At 34.5% G+C, this 17,853-nt stretch overlaps 1 protein-coding gene across 5 annotated transcripts in view; it reads right to left on the bottom strand.

Moving 5' to 3' along the window:
• Positions 1-17,853, bottom strand: part of LOC121314439 (zinc finger protein 521-like) — a 186,140-nt gene that overhangs the window by 78,507 nt on the left and 89,780 nt on the right. The window lies entirely within an intron of this gene.

The following is a 17,853-nucleotide window of genomic DNA, read 5'->3' as shown; positions in this document are numbered from 1 at the left end:
GGACACAGAAACATCTACTGCATTTCCGGGTGTGCGCTGTTGGCAGCAAGGTGGAAACGGGTGGTTCGGTTAATATAGAGACCCAGATAATGGGGGTTTGGAAAATGGGGATTCAACTGAATAACTTTCCCCCAAAATGCACCATAGTATGTTTGGAGAAAAAGAAGAAAGCCTTTAATGAACACAAACATTGTACCTACAGTTAGGTACCTACACCCAGTTTAGATAGATAGATAGATAGCTAGATAGATAGATAGATATGTCCTTGTTTAACTTTCTCAACTTCTGTTTCCAGTAAGGCAAATCTTAACAATTACAGATACTGTACAACAAATTTGAAATTAATACTGTAGAACTTATAATAAAAACTGTCTGAAAGTACATTGCTCAAGATCTCAGTTCAATTTTGCCTCTATATTTCACTTGTATTCTGTATTGAAAACATATTCAACAAAAAGCAATCTGTTCCCCTGTAGAAGGTTTATTTAAATTACAAATCCAAACGAATGGCCTCCTCTCGTTTGTAACCTTTCTTAACAGTATGACCAGTAGCAATGCAATCCACCAAGGCAACGCATCGGTAATAGTTAAAAATGTAACATACTGGAGTTTTGATTGTAAAAGCCTGCCATACTGAACCATTTGATTAAATTTAACCACAGGAAACTCTTCCAAGTCCTAATGAAGCAGCAATTACCAGCTGAAAAGGGGAGCAGAGCCAGCACATGTACAGTTCCAACATCTCTCTCTTAACTACTGTTCCATAATGACTGCTCCTATTGAGAGGTGGCTGTGCACATTGGAATCTTCTTCTCACCACAAATGCTTCAAAAATATCCCAAACATTCAGAACACAGGGTTATATTACACATGCTTTTTTTCATACTTGATCTTCACATATTCAATTAGGAATATTAAGCACTTGATTTCATTTGTTAAAATTTTCTTTCTAACCTATTTTACTTCCATTAGCAGTTGAGACATACAGTATACTGTAGCTGGGCAGTATACTGTAGCTTGAGTTCCCCGTTTCTGTTAAAAAGGGTGCGCAGATTTCCTGCAATTTATATCCAATTGACGACATTTATTTCTATGTTCAATGCAAGTTGTACTGTTTGATATTAACGGGTTACAAACTAATAACATCATCTAAATACTGTACATTCAACTGAGTCAGCAGTTCCAGTATCTGACTGAGGAATTCAGTGGTCTGAAAGCTTATTGCGTTTACAATATTAAGGCAGTAGCATAGCATTACAGTTACTGAAAGCATACTTTTTGTTTATTCATATTTTTTCACATACCGGTAAATATTGAAACCTTTCTTGTTTTTTTCAGATTTTCTTGTTGCCCCTTACAGCTGCAATTTATTTCAAAATATAAATATGTTTGACGTATGGTATGCAGATTCAACAGATATCACCCAGTGTAAGCGATAAAGGGACCAAAATGCAACTTGGACCATTTTTTTAGAAAGAAAACAACTGTTAACGAACACCTTTTCAAGTCCTTAAATTAAGTTATTTGTTTTCTGTTTGTAAGATTTGTAGATCAGTCAATACAACTGTTCATTTTAGTGATAAACAGCGATCGAGTCCTTAAATTAATATTGCAAGGCGTTTGACATTCGTTTTATAACATGAACAGTTATATTTTCCTTTCACCAAAAAAAAAAAAACTATTTTGGTGTATATGTCTTGATTAATTTGGCCAAACTGGTCTGCTGATATACCTGTAAGTATATTTTTTTGGGTTATCACATCACTAAAATACTGCACCTTGCATACATGCTACCTTTATGACTTTATGAAAAAATGCTCTCGTATCCCTTTAAAAAAAAAAAATAATAATTTTTAAAGAAAATCTTAAAACAGGTAATTGTGGGACATCACAAAGAGATAGAGACACTTAACAACTGAAATGCTCCACTTTATGAAACGACTGTCATTTAAAACACTATGTGCATTTAAATAGGTCCATGGCAACAACACTAACTTTTAGCCAGTTGTTATTATATACATGCTGACAAATGTGTTTGCCTGCCTTAATTGATTAAAAAAAAAAAAAAAAATAGACATGTACCTGTTGTTTTATTCAGGCTTTATTCAGTGGATTTATTTCTGTCTATCACATCTGTCCAGCTGGCATTAAGTTTCAGAAGTAATTTGCCAATGTTGCCCAGTTGCAAATCCCTTATCTCAAATATCAGTAAGACACAATTTAAACCACATTAGCTCACAGGAGCTATGTGTACTACAGGTTTTTATTTTTTATGAATAGATATTGCTTTACAAAGAAAATAAATTGTAGTCCTGGTGGATAAGCTATAAATTACAGGATGTTATTTGTACAGTAGAAAAAGACCAGTGATGGGCATACTTATAATACTGCCATTGTTGTTGTCAATGTTCAAACAGCAGCCACTTATTCATGTTATGCAGCCATCAGTTTCATACTGCAGTCTGCATTTAAAGTTGGTATAGAACCCTGCTAAATATTTCTGAAAAACATTAAAAAAAAAAAAAAAAAAAACATTAATTTTAAACTCATTAGGAGGCACTAAGTAAAAATCCTTTTATATTCATATCGTTCTATAAACATAACTGAAAAAAGATATGCTGAATTACATTATCATGCTGTGAATGCTTAATGTGTTATGTATTGCTGCTGGATAAAAAATACATTTAAGTGCAATGCCATACCAGACTTACTTTATTTCTGGAAGTGGTAATGCTTTGTGATTTAGGCATACGCGTCTTTTAAATTCCTTCAGAATTTCCTCCCTTAACCTTTTGGGTTCTTTACAAACCTAGCTTAAATTGGCATCTATACATAAAACATGTGTGATATAATATGGGTAGAGAAGCTACAGACTCCATCTCTGTTAGAATGTCCCACATAAAGCAGCTGGTACATCTGGGGCAATCTACTGTATGAGTACCACTGGATGTCTTTTTCCCTATCATAAAACGATTCGTTATTACAACAGCACTTAATGTCATATCAAAACTGTTTGTGACAGTCATGTGTATGTGACAGTTACCCATAGCAGCCAAATGTCAGCATTAACATACTGTACAGAACTCCACGTCATTGTTTTAGTTAAGAAGCCAGTGTATTTTCACAGAGATCTTTTTTTAATGAAATAAAACAAGTAAATCATGTAATTGTTGGTTTGCTTTTATATTTAATTTTTATTCTAGAAATTTGTCAACCGGCATTTACTCAAACAGAAGGCTTGCTTCCAAGTATATAGTTTAAATGTCAACTACTTTGTTAATTTGCTGTGGAAATGTCTAATTTAGTATTGCTTACCACAAGATTCAGAACCCACATTAAAGTTAGTGGTACAAATAACATTTCTGAGGTTTTCTGAATCACTTCTGTTGTTTTTTGCAATATTTTTAATTAAAAAAATATCCTAGATTTGTTGAACTTCCTTATGGTGTATAGACTGTGGAAGTGATATACTGTAACACTTTACACTTACCTCACCCAGCCAGCTAACAGACAAGCTACTTACTTATCTGACTGATGTAATAAGCCTTAAAATGCTCATGCCGATCAGATTCAAGCTCTGAAACGTGTTCTAAACACAGATTAGACCCTGATTTCCTGAGCACCAAATCATTAATTAAGCTGTTAGCAACAATCACAAGTACACTACACATTCAATCAATATTTTAACAAACTCCCAAAACTTCAACAAACCCAATAATAAATGTAACCCCTGCACGATATATAAGAATAAAACAACTTTAAACCGCATCAAATCAATACAAAGTAGCAATCGCAGGTATAAACTCTAAAAGATCTACATAACAATTCCACTAATGACGGTACTGTACATGTTTCCTTTGACATGGTATCTAAGCTTGGCAATAGTGATTTGGGATGCACCCAAGATATTATAATAATATTGAAATACATTATATTTTTTCTACTGATGGTATCATAATCTCATATTAATTTCAAAAATAGCCTGAATGACCTGCTGCAATCCGCTGGCCACTCTGGCACAAGCAGGAGGCAACCCCTGTGAAGAGCCAGTTCTGGCAATCTCCTCTCCCTACAGATGATGCTCAGCTTAAACTATAATGAGTTTTTGGGTTACAAATGCTGAACATTAATATTCCTTGATGATCATTATTACGGTATAAGCATCTTTCCCAATGTGGGCAGGCTGGCGGATAACGGAGACAGCGTTCTGAGGCAATTTTAAAAATATACTGTATTATAAGGGGATTTAGTCTGAAAGTCATAAGTCATTAAAAAAAAAAAAAAAAAAGTACATTTCTATTTTAAATTCTGGAATGAAACTGTTATATAGGTTTGCTTTAAAATTTGAACTGGGGGAATGTATATACCATGTACAAAATCTACTAAAAACCACTCAATATGGTTTAATTCTATGACCTGAACACTGGCAGATCTTACCACCATGTTAAAATGTGAAAAAAACCCTGCTCTTTTGCAATCCTCATTCCACTATATATACACACACACACACACACACACACACACACACACACACACACACACACACACACACACACACACACACACACACACACACACACACACACACACACACACACACACACACACACACACACACACACACACACACACATATGTTTTGGGAAATAGTAAATGTACATCAGTTTTGAAATATAAATTAAAAAAAAAAATACTACATGAACATAATTTAGATAATTTTATTTAACATCATGTAATCAAATGGACTACAAAATGATATTGCAAAAGTCTACCAGAAGCCATAATACTAATACAGTATTTCATGTTAGATTTCGAAATGTCACATTCTTAAATTTTTGTCTATCTTTCTTTAAGTATACAGAAAACTACAAATCGATATGTAATTCAATATGTTAACGTAACATTATTCATTTGACTTTATGAAGCAAAATGCGTTAATTCTATAAGGTGATGCAAAACTTTTGGCTATAGCTGTAAATATATTATTATTATTATTATTATTATTATTATTATTATTATTATTATTATTGTATCCCACTGTGTTGTAGCAGCACACGGCAAGCTGGATCTGCTAGGTCACAACATAACTTATTAGAGGACAGCTGTCTTTTGTTAATGTATTTATATGACTATTTTCATTAAATACTTAATGCAGCACTCTATTCTATTATGAGAGTCCTTGCATCACTCTGTGTGAACCGCTGCCTCATTTAATATCACTAACTGTCATAATAAGGATATCATTCCCCATTATTTTTTGTACTTATTATGTTACATTATTCAATCTAATGATCAACAGTCCCCTCTGCTCTCCATTGAAAGGGGACTACATTAAAAAAAAAAAATCTCTTATAATAAATTGGGCTTATTTTAATTAGTAATTATGCACATTAAAGATTCATCAGTAAAACAGCGACTTAAGGTTTACATTTCAAAGCTTAAGTATACAACAGTAAAGACAGGGGAGCACCATTGCACTCACGTTCACAATAATGTAACTGAAAAAGAAATTCTATTAGCATTGTTATGAAACAAATTGGTATGTTTTTATGTTTGCCAACATTTACTGTCCATGTGATATGTCTATACATTAAAGGCAAGTTAACATATGAACCTGAAATGTATAACTTACGCAAGTACAGCTGTGCATATATTACACAGGTGCAAGAGTCACAGAATACATTTTGAACCCCTACCCTGGTATTTCATGACTTGCTCCAATAATAATGTATACTGTAAGTTAAGGCTACTTTCCGAGTAAAATACAAAAAATTCTTCTGACAGATTACTATAATAAAAAGGGTTCTTAAGTCAATAATAAGAGGCCGGAGCTGAAGCATTATTTTCCACAGGCATGTTTCAAAGAAACACTCATTTACTTTTCCTTTAAGCAAAGCACAATGCAGCTCTGGATAAACAGCATCCTGGACAGAAGCCTGCAGCACCTGTAACCCATTAGTGTTTTAAAACATTCCATGGAGTTCTGATCTTGGGCCAGAGGGCACAATAAAGGTCTCACAGTGGAGCCTTTCAATAAGCCTGTGATGTAGATTTCAGCTTCGTACACAGAGCAAGGGTGCCGTAGTGGCCGTTAACCTTGTCAGTATGTGCAGTCAGAGAACAATGAAGAGGCATCAAGTTTTTTTTTTTTTTTTCCATTCTCTGTACTTATCAGAGAAACAATACAGCTGTCAGTAAACAAATCAGCTGGCTCTAAATTTTGAAATGCTCTAGGATCCCCAAAGTGAGCTACGCTGCTTTTAAAAAAAATAAATAAATTCTGGGGGATTTTCCACTACTTTTAAACTATGCTTTGAAAGTCACATATTAGCTTTTCTGGACGCTTACTTATAGTGATATAGAATACAAACGAAAAGCTATGTACAGCAGAAAATTTAAAAAAAAAATACCTATTTGCAACAGTAGTAAATGACACACACAGTGCTGTAAGGCAAACGTTATTCTAGTTCATCGTAATCAAGCTCTGAACATTACTTGTATAACACAGCAATCAATATTTACATTTCAAAATCATTTTACAGATATGCATCCCTGTTTACTTATTATGAAATTAAGTAATATCTAAATAGTTTTTAAATCGCTTCTCACTAGAGTCTGTCACATAGATGGAATTTAATGAAAAATACATTTCAAACAGGAATATATGGAGAATTTACAAGTTATATAAAGTGTAACGGTGGCAATGTATTCAAAATCAATAGCACAGCACTGACATGCTTGTCACTCCTCAGTGATACTGCAGTGGGATGTGTCTTGATTAGCCTGTGGTCAGGTTTATTGGGAACAGAGCTCATAACATTTTATTTACATACAGTGGTCAGCAATACATCTTAACTTAGTAAATAAATGTAAAGGGAAACATTCTACCTGAGTAAGAGAACATCTGATGGATTTCTGAACAAACCCGTTCAGATTCCAGGGGACTGAGGTTGGATGTCAACAGGGCACACAATTTAAAGAACCTACCCCGAGTGACTTCTACACAATTAAGCAGTCCAACACCAAAAAAGGGATTGTACTAGTGAACAAAAGAAAGTCTGCACTTTTCAATTGCACCACTTGAGTCGTTGGAAACGTCTTAAGGTGACAATTAAAAGGATGGACCATTAGAAGACCAAGATGCTGATGCCGCGACATTCTCATCTCAGAAGCAGAATGAGTATCAAGCTTTCTCTTGCCCTTAATTGACTAAAAATTACTCCAGCCCTGCCTGTGTGCCGGTTCACATCTTTATTTGTAACTATAACAGGGTAGGTTTGGCAGTACCCAGTTTCATTTTGCTGTTGACCTTTCCATGGCCAATAAGTTTAGCTGACTGCCTGCAACACATGTGGATAATGAAGTCTGTAGACTGCAGCACTGCAGAAATTGTGACTACTTCTGTCATGTTAAAGCTTCTGCAGGCAGGCATGTTCGTTCTTTTGTAGAAACATTTTCCTACTAACTTTTGTACTTCATAACATTCATTTAAAAATTAAATTGATGCTATGAAATGATTGACTAACTATTAACATTTAACATATTGGGTACTTTGTATGTTCAATATTAACTAAATCAAGTTATTAATCAAACTGATAAATTTTGTTACATACCAGTAACTGATTTATTAAAATGTTTCGATATACTGCTATTTTATTGATTACTGGCTCGTTCAGTCATCTTAAAATAACGCTAGAATATGTTTTGTTGGAAAATAGTAACAATAAAAAAATGTTTTAACTTCAAATTTCATAAGTTCTCTTTTGGTTTGGGGTGATTGTGTATTGTGTGCACTCGTTTTTTTGTGCATGACAATTCCGCATGAGAGGTAACAGCTGGACATTTTAGTTACAGTGCTCAGAAATTCGGATTTAAGAGTTATGTTTTTGTGCACGATGTACTGCTTTTACTCAAAAGTGATTCCTGTTCAAGTATTTATGAATGGGAATGATAAGAGACAAGCAAATTTCTAAAATTTTAAATATATACAAAGGTACCTAATTTAAAGGTTTGATAAATTGATATTTTATTTACTAAAATTAAAGTGTTTCAAAATTATTATTTTCACTCAGTGCATATTTTATGTAATTTCCATCTTTCGTAATATTTATTCAAATTTATAAAGGACTGTTTATATTAGGATTATTTATAATGTTACAGGTTTAAACATATAAAATATTTTTAATCTAACATGTTCCCAGTCAGTGCCTAAAGCAGATAAACAGGTGGGCCTGAGGTAAAGAAAAAAAAAAAGTTTGGGAAACCCTGAGCATTTGCATATCCTGCTGGCCCCTACTAATTTATATTTGTTACATCAATTGCTCAGGCCAAGCAACTGTTTAGGCTTGATGCTATAGATAGAATTGGGCTGCAGAAGTGACTTTTTGGAGCAGTTCATTGTATTTCAGAATCCCCCGTGTTTGACTGCTTAGCAACTTTGAAAGTGGTGAGAAAAAGATTCTGTGTGCTCTGTTACCCTGTATATAGGAGCTTAGTTCTTTCATGACCCTAAACAGAAAGGACTCATGTTGAACCAACACTCAGCCAATCAAGTGTCAGTACAATGAAAAAGTCACTTTGAGCTATATCCACAGGATGTAGAAAAAAACATCATCTACAATATTCCCCGGTTATTTCACAATTCCATAATTAATGAATTCAGTTCATTTAAACTAAACATACAATTTAATGTGCAAGGACTATTCAATAGGTAACTGTTTTACATATCACACTTTTTAATCATTGATTGTTATATAATGAGCACTGTAACAAAAATACACGCAGGGTTTTTATCCCAAACATATATGAGATTCCAAAAGAGGAAAGCATGTCACCACGATCTACATATACATTATTTGGAATAACTGGATATATTAGGGATAGGGGTTCTACATTTTATAGCCTTTATTGGCCCTGCAAAAGTCTCTCCTCATGATCACAAATGGATAAAGGACTCGCAAACTAAAAATGTAAGTGATCAATACGTACACAAGTATGCATGCATCTGCATTTGTGGTCAAGAAACCCCAAATAAGGAAGACATCTGTCCTAATTTCCTAAGCCCCCAGTCTCTACCTTGCTGCATTTATACCAACATAAAAAATAAGAAACCCTTTCTTATCATTTATGTGTACCAGTTCCAACCTTTCCGTCTCTATGGATAAATCTCTAGGTTAAATAAATAAATAAACCTTTGATGGTCATGTGTTAATGATTTTGAAAAAGTAAATGAACATGTGGTAAAATTAACTGGGAGGATAAAACACAGAGGCCATAAAAACCTTCCAATGTACACAAGATTTAAAACACATAAGAGAGTTAATTCTTCTACTGCGTTTTTCATTACCCTTGTGGACATCATTCTAAAAATTAAGATGTAAAGAGCACGAAGGTGCATATTATTGGATATTAACTAGAACATACTTGACTGGGCAGGAGGTAACACAAAACCTTAACGAATGCTGAAATGCATTAATCACCAATTAATAAAGGCACAGGGCTTGTGCTTTATTACACATGCACCTGAAGCTCAGTTTGTTAAGAAATTATCCTTCAGTTGTTTTTGTTTAACAAGAAAAAGCAGCTACTGTACAATGTGGTTAAAATGTACTGATGTCATTAGGAAGTTTTGGGCTTTTAACTTACCAATGCCATCTTCACTTTCATTGCACTAATTTGAATGCTTTAGAAATGTGTTTGGTCGACATTTTAAGCAACAAAATATAAGATAATAACATTGGCCACATTCTTTTTAAAGGAATAATTTGTGCAGCACCGCTTTTTAACTTTAATAATGAACCCCTAATGAATTAAACTCCAAAGTGTTTCAGTTATGACAATTTCATTGTAGAAGCTTGGCTAATGGATGAGATGAATCATCAAGTTGTGACTGATTTCCCTATATATTGCAGAAGTAATTACACCACATTTTTAATTTACCCCAATTTTCATCAAGCGCAGAAATGAAAACCAACATGGAATGTGAATAATTTAAATGAAAAATGTAAAAAAAAAAAAAAAAGTGTAAAAAAAAAAGTGAAAAGCACATTCACGTCTTCTCAATGTCCTTTTAAGTTGTTGACATTTTCTGTGAATCCTAATTAAGTGCAGCCAGTATTAGAGGCTGTGCTATGTAAACAAGCAACCTTGTAGTGCAGTAGAACTGTACAAACATCTCAATGGCTCTTCATTAGCAAACAAATCAACAAGTGTTATTTTAATGCATGACTTTATGTCTTTTCTGTGGGGACTGCTTTAGAGAGTGTTATGTGCAGTACAGAAAGAGGAATCATCAACCTCAGCATCCCTGGACGTGATCTGCTGAGGAATCTGCAGCCCCTGCTTAAGAAGTGCATTTAATTGACTGACAGACAGTGCCTTCTTTGTTCACAGAAGACAGTGGAGTAATGGCAGCTTGAAAACCGTACCATCCACAGGGCCTCTGGAGACCCACAATATGGGGATATGTGTCAAGAATAAATAAATAATCTAATTATTAAGCCACTTCCTGTCACGTTAACCTCAATTTGTTGGCTTTTGAAGGCAACAAAACAAGGCATTTTTCCTCATTATGTTTGCCTTTTTACACCATTGGTAATCGGCGGCAGATTAAAGGTTCTTTGATTGGGGTTTTTGTCATAAAACTGAGAGGCAGCCAGCAGTACAGAAATTAAAAAAAAAAGAGAGGGAGAGGGAACTGGTGAAGGGAAGAGGTTTCATACTTGTCTCCTTTCCAGCTCCAATACAGCACGCACTGCTGCCTCATACAGAGTTGCCAGCTGTACACAGAATGTGTGTCTCTCCAACTGAGGCCTACTAGGCCACAGGCTCCATTCTGTGATCTGTAAGGCACCTCACAGTCTTGGCAGGTAGCTACTGTAGTGCTGTCACAGACCCAAGTTGTAGAGGTGACTCTGGTATGTTACACTTTTATCTGAAGGCTGTCAACTCTGCTGTATTGACAGCTCTATATCTTTTTTAAATAATTTATTTAGGAATGTACTAAAATGGAGAATTAAATACACTTCTAGCTTTATTCAAGCTGTTTTTATACCCAGCAGTATCCTTTTTAACTTAACCTAATAAAACAGTTAATAAGGCTAAAATTAGCCCCCCTAGTGCTCAAAAGACCAAAGTCATTCTGAGTTCAAACAGGGCCACCCTTCCCCATGCCAGAGTGGTATTTCCAGTTTGCTGTGAATAAAATATGACCTTGAAAGTATCTAAACAGAACAGACTGGGGATAAACTGTATACAACAGGTTGTGGATATGCTGTAGTATGATTTTAAGTACAGTAGTATGATGGCAGACATCGTGAGTTAATCTTCTTCAGAATGAAGGCATTAACAAATCAATCATACTATTGTGCAATTGCTTGGTATTTAAAACTGAGGAGTAGCGTCGTGTCTAAGGTTGCCACAATGTGTGACACACAGATGGGTGGTTGGACAGAGAGCTCCCTATATCCCCAGAATCTTATATTCTCAATAACACAGGCTATATAATGTTAATACTAAGTTTAATGATAACTGGATACGTGGTTCTCCAGATATGTGCACACATGTAAGTGTGAAATACAGACTGATGGATGTACTGACAGACACCCCCATCTCCAGAATCTGATATTCTCAATAACTTACACTAAATAACTTTACAGGATAAGACTTTCTCCCAATATAGGTAAAAATGTGAAGTGTGACATACCTGCGTTTGATGACAGCCTCCGCTATATATCCCTTTCGCAGGAGATTTCATTCCCAGTGGGTGACAATAAAAGTGCTTACAAAATATATTTTTTGGAGATAACTTCACTATAATGCACCTACCTTATAACAAGCGTGAATTAACCTTCATGAAAGTATTATATATTAATGTTCAATTCAAAGTGGGCTTTTCTGCATGATTCTGATGCGGAAAATTGACAAACCCTATTATAGTGAACACCCTGATATAATGACCATTTCTCCAGGTCACATGGGGGTTCGTTATAGTGAAGTTAGATAGTATTTAAAAAATAAATAAAAATAGATGAAGTATAATATTAAGGCATGGATTAAGGTAAGGTATGTTGTTAAAAGTAAAAATGCAAAACAGTTTTATTTTCAGAGATTTATTAATTGAGAGTCACTCATTGATTCTAAGTTTTGAAAACCAGGCCCTGTCTCCAGTACATATGTTGAGATGAACCCCTGCAGTGTTGGCTTGGTCTAGTATGCCTAACTGCAGTTCTAACAAAAATTCTAAAACTGTACTACAAAATAATAATAATAATAATAATAATAATAATAATAATAATAAAAAATAATAATAATAATAATATGGTACATATTATGATACAGTGTAATACATATCTGTTGTAAACAATGGCCTCAGAGAACAAGCTACTATCTAGCTTAGTTTGACAGTACTAATGAGAAAAAGTGAAGTTTAAAGGAAATATTTACGCAGTATGAAAGTACAGGTCATTATTAACTATGCTATTGTTTGTTTGTTTTGAATTTCTAATAGGTTTTTTTCCCCTTAGTTTTTGCATTGTATGTCTATAATAAACTAAATTGGTTTGAGCTACAGTAATATTTAATTAAAACGTATTTAAAAATGACAAAACCCAAGGATCATGTTTCAGTTTCAAAATAAATAAAATGCATTTACTGGGTTTTGCTATTAGTACTTTTTACTATTTGATATTCATGAAATGGTCTATAAATAACAACAGTCTAGGGAAACACTTTGTAAATACAAAACTTGATTTATTATATCAAAACAATTTGTGGTATCATGAAAAAAAAAAAAAACTCACTCCATGATTTTTTTTTTCTTTCGATAACCTACAATATCTTTGTTTCATATTACAAACCAAATATAATTTTCAGAAAACTGAAATGTTTTTTTTGGGGGGTCCACATGTTTTTTTGTTTTTGTTTTTGTTTTTTTGTTTTTTTTATTATTTTTATCATTTATTTTAAGGTAAATATAATTGTGGGATATCAAATTCTTCCAGAACACGAGAATGGATTAAAATGTGTCACCTATTTCGTCAGTATTACATTTGGTAAATTCATAATCTCTGCAAACAAAGGAGTATTCATTGATGTTGAAGCACATCCAGGTCCTACGTGTATCTGTATAATTCACAGCTATGTCTAGAAAATGATTTCTTTCATGCATAAACATGTGACTAGTTATATCGGACAGAAATGTTTTTTTTGTTTGTTTTTTTACATTATTGCATCTGACAGCATTTTATAGGTTGCGTATTGTAGCTGGTTGTACAAGCACAGTCACTTGAACAAAATGAAGACATCACCAAAGGGGTGTCAGCACAAGACTGCTTGTGTGTGGTGGTGTTAGCTGCAACCAAGGATGATATGTAAAATAATTGAATTATAATTTCTTATTAGGTTCAATAAGTATTCCATGGGCACTAGTGCTCAGAACTGTCTTGCAGGAAATGTTGGAAATACATTATTACTGTCTACTGTACACTTTTTTTAAGCAATTACTTTATTAGGAAAACAAAAAACATATTAATGAAGGTTTTACTAATGATAACATAACTTTTTAGATGCCTCTATTTCTGACTGACCCCAACGGAGGGGACAACTTTAGTGGAGTGCTATTTGGTAAAACTCCCATGACATAACGTTTTAGAAAGGCTTTTAAGAACCTGTATAACTGTGGACTCTTCATAATTATGTCTGAGGAGGATGCAAACATAGCCAATAGATCTCTGCTGTTCTGAAACTACAAAATCCAAAAAGAAGCATACATTTTTGCCTAATTGATTGCACTCACTACATAAAACGGCCATATGCTATTATGTTATTTTATTATTTTACAGATCTGTGAGTATTTACCTAAGGTTGTACATTAAAGTCACAACATAAACAGAGGAAACTGAAAAGTGACAGAATTTGATATTATAAGACTGAGATTTTTTAATCATCACATCAGTTTCAAACGGGGAAAAAGAAAAGCTAAATTTACGACTTACGTTAAATAGGAAACAAATACAATTTTGATAGTTGTAAAAATACAATGCAATGAAAAAACCCTGGGGTTTTATGGCCCCGGTATATATATATATATATATATATATATATATATATATATATATATATATATATATATATAATATATATGGAGTCTGAAAACTTTTTTGCCACGGTCAAAACTTGCAACGACAAAGAGAAGCTGAACTGTAAGCACGCCTAATTGTTGCTTCTTGGTTAGTTCTTTTTTTTTTCATATGCGTATCAGACTCAGTCCCCATACAGAGCCACCAGCTGTACAGCAAATGTGCTCTATTCCAACTGGGCCCTAGTAGGCTAGAGCCTCCATCTTGAGATCAGTGAGGCCCCTTGCAGATTTGGCAGTCTGTTTTCTGATCTCACAGTGATACAAGCTCTCTTGATCTCAGCACACTTACTTAAGTTATTTGATTATCGTGCATTTAACACCTACACAGTATATTTAGTTTTTCCTTCAGTTAAACTTCACCCCTGTACCTCGGCGACATATTAAAATGTATTGGCAGGCATACAAATCATGCCGCATCCAGCTGTATGTTTGGTTTAAAAAAAAAAAAAAAAGCTACTCAGTGTCGAAATGATTTTACAAACAGCCACGATAAAACTACACTAAATGCTTTCGTGTTTGTTACTCTGCACGCTTTGTTTGGACTGAGTCATCTATGAATAAATAGAGTTATCAGTGTGAATCAATATTGCAAGCAGGGCATCAGTGAAAAACAACACCCATAAGAATGGAATACTTGCTCCATTACCTACGTTAATATCATGACAGCTGAGGAGAGATGACCTAGCCCACAGCTCATCTCTCCTGTACAGATGGCCATTAAAAGAGAAAGTGTCCCTTTTAATGAAGAAAGTATTTAGAGGTTTTCCAAATGAGACCAGTTTTATCCAAATTGATTTAGCGGTAATTAGAGTTTAGTTCAAATTTAACCCCTTCTCTTGAACAAGAGGAGTTTTCTGTTTTCTTTCAGTAATACTGGTTTGTAATAGTTTTAACACTCATTTTAAATAATGTTAACATATGCTTACTAAAATACATCAAAGGTAAGTGCTGACCAAATTTACCATATGGTTTCCTATGAACTCCCCACTCAGAAAAATTACAAACAAAATGGTGTACATAATATACTTTTACAGTAGGCACAATTATCATCACAATGAATTTCCACATCTTTAAAACATATCTAGATTTCAATTACCTCTTATATCTCTGTGGCTTGTATGGATCCTGAAACTTTTATTTTTACCACTGTGATAGGTCTTGACCAGTGATCACCGTCCTTTAATTGCCTACTTTATTCAGACAGACATTTCTATCACCACAGAGCTGGCAGTGCAACTTGCAACCAAATCCCAAAAGGAGCAAATGTGTTTCAAACTGCCACTAACAACTGTCTCACAAAAAGCTGCAAGCTAATTGAGAACTGCAGCCGGTGCAGTGCAGAGAAGCGTATTCACCATTTTGGGACTGATCTGCTACAATTAGAAATAATGAAGGCTTTCCAGGCTCCTCATATGTTGCTGATGTTGGTATGAATATAGAGTCAATAACAATTCTCAAACACATTTCACTGCTGATGGTAAACAAAAGAAACACAAAAAAAGCTTTATATCACTAATACACTGTCCACGGCATCTAAATAATAAGTGATCAACAGCTGTTAATACCACAACAATGACATTCGCTTCACTTAAAATGCACGATGATATTATATAGGTTATGTAAATAGGGTCATGATTTGTGGTAAATCCAGCGTTAACAAGCCAAAAAATTGAGATATGCATCTCTAATAGTCATCAACAAGAACATCCATTTGTTAAAAAAATAAATAAAAAATCAGAGACAAACAAGAAACTTGCCCTAATAAGTCACCAGACTTCCTGCCATTTCTGTGATTTTAATTATCTGCTACCCATTCACATCTGAGCAGCCAAATGGTTTTGGAATATGTGGACCTTGGGGTTCGATCCCCAGCTGCTTCTGATGCATATCTAAAAGGAAGGTAATTCCTACTTGATTAAAAATAAAATTGCCATTGGGATTAGAGTTTGCCTTTCAGTCCCTCAGCTCCTGCCAGAGAGGAGCCGGGTGCTGCGCCCGATATAATCCCGCACGAGCACAGCATGTGGTGTGATGCAGTGCCAAATAAAAAGGATACTGAGAGAAAAAGAGATCCTTATTTAATTATTTATGTAAATATGTTTAAAAAAATATGCAAGGAAGGTAGATCATTTCAGGAGAGGTGGGAATCAGAATATTTACTCATTTTTCATCAAGACAACACAAGTTTGCTTGGTTTCGAAAGCCTTGCAGCTATGAAAGAATTCAATATATGGTGTCACTATGAAACTATGCATAAAGAGAAATATGGGGAGTTGGAAGGAAAGCAAAGAGAAGAAAATATTGTTGAGTTGACAAAAAAAGTCTGAAATAGCTATTTAAGAAAGCAAAAAGTGAAAGGGATGACTGTAAAGGCTAGTTACGTTGTGTTGGAGCTCATTGCCCAATCATCAAAGCATTTTTGTGATGGTGCTTTTGTGAAAAACCGCATGGTTAAAGTTGCAGAAATCGTCCGTCTTTGTTTTCGAATCTCAGTCTTTCTAGAAATACAGTGCCTGAAAGAATAGTTGAACTAGTTGCCAATTTGCCAAAAAATTTGCTTGTTGAAAAGGTAAAGCGGTTTGTGGCTTTCTCTTTGGCTCTTGATGAAAGCACTGACACTACAGACACACTAGTTATCTGCTTTCATTTGGAGGGTTGATGTCAACTCTAACGTCACAGAAGAATTACTGGGTGTTACAGTTATGCAGACTCCACTAAAACTAGTTAGATACTTAAACAAGTCGACAGTTATGTGGCTAACAGAATTACTGTGGCAAAAATTTGTTACTTTAAAAACAGATGGTGCTCCAGCTATGATCAGTGAGAAAAATTAGACTTGTTACTTTGGTGCAGAAAAAAAAAACTAGAGTCCGAACTGCCTAAATATAGTGATGTGCCACTGTATCCCTCACCAGGAAGCTTTGTACCTGAAGGTGCTGACACTGGAGCACATAACAAACACGGTTGTCAAAACAGTGAATTCTATTCAGACGAGAGCATTAAATCACCAGCAATTTCAAATGCTTAATGCACAATAAGGTGAATTATTATACCACAATGAAGTTCGCTGGCTTAGTCATGGCGCTGTACTGAATCGATTTATCCACTTTGTCAGGAAATAGCACTGTTCATGCACAGTAAAAAGAAAGAACTTTCAGATATGAAGTGGCTGTGTGATTTGGCATTTTTATGGGATATAACGGAACACCCCAACAACCTAAACATGAACCTGGAAGGCCACAAACAGGGTATAAGTATAACTGAAATGTCCGACAGTGTAAAAGCCTTGGCTAAAGCTACGACTTTAGAAATCCAGATGCAGAAAGGAAACGTTTCCCATCTCCCAAAATGAAAAGCTGTGTGTGATGTCGAACCTGATTTCACCTTTCCCGGTAATGTATATGCTACAAAAAACTTGAGCACCGAATTTGAACAGCACTTTCAGACTTCCGCAAATCAGCAATTCATATTCCAACTTTTTTCAAACCAATTTTCTGTAGGGCTGTGTTAGAAGGTTCAAAGGTTAGTTCACTAGCCAGGAATTCAAAGGTAGTTTTAAACCTTTGAAGTTTGGTCAAGTTACATTCACACATTGTATGTTTATTTTTATTTTTTTTTCTGTTAACAGAAACTGTCTGACAATGTGTGAATACTATAAAATTAAGCATTAAATGTCACTCACATACAAAATTCAATCTTTTGATTTGTACAAT

The sequence above is a fragment of the Polyodon spathula genome, chromosome 4, assembly GCF_017654505.1.
Source record: "Polyodon spathula isolate WHYD16114869_AA chromosome 4, ASM1765450v1, whole genome shotgun sequence".
NCBI lineage: Eukaryota > Metazoa > Chordata > Actinopteri > Acipenseriformes > Polyodontidae > Polyodon > Polyodon spathula.
The sequence above is the reverse complement of the archived record's forward strand: the minus strand, read 5'-3'. Positions and strand labels throughout refer to the sequence as shown.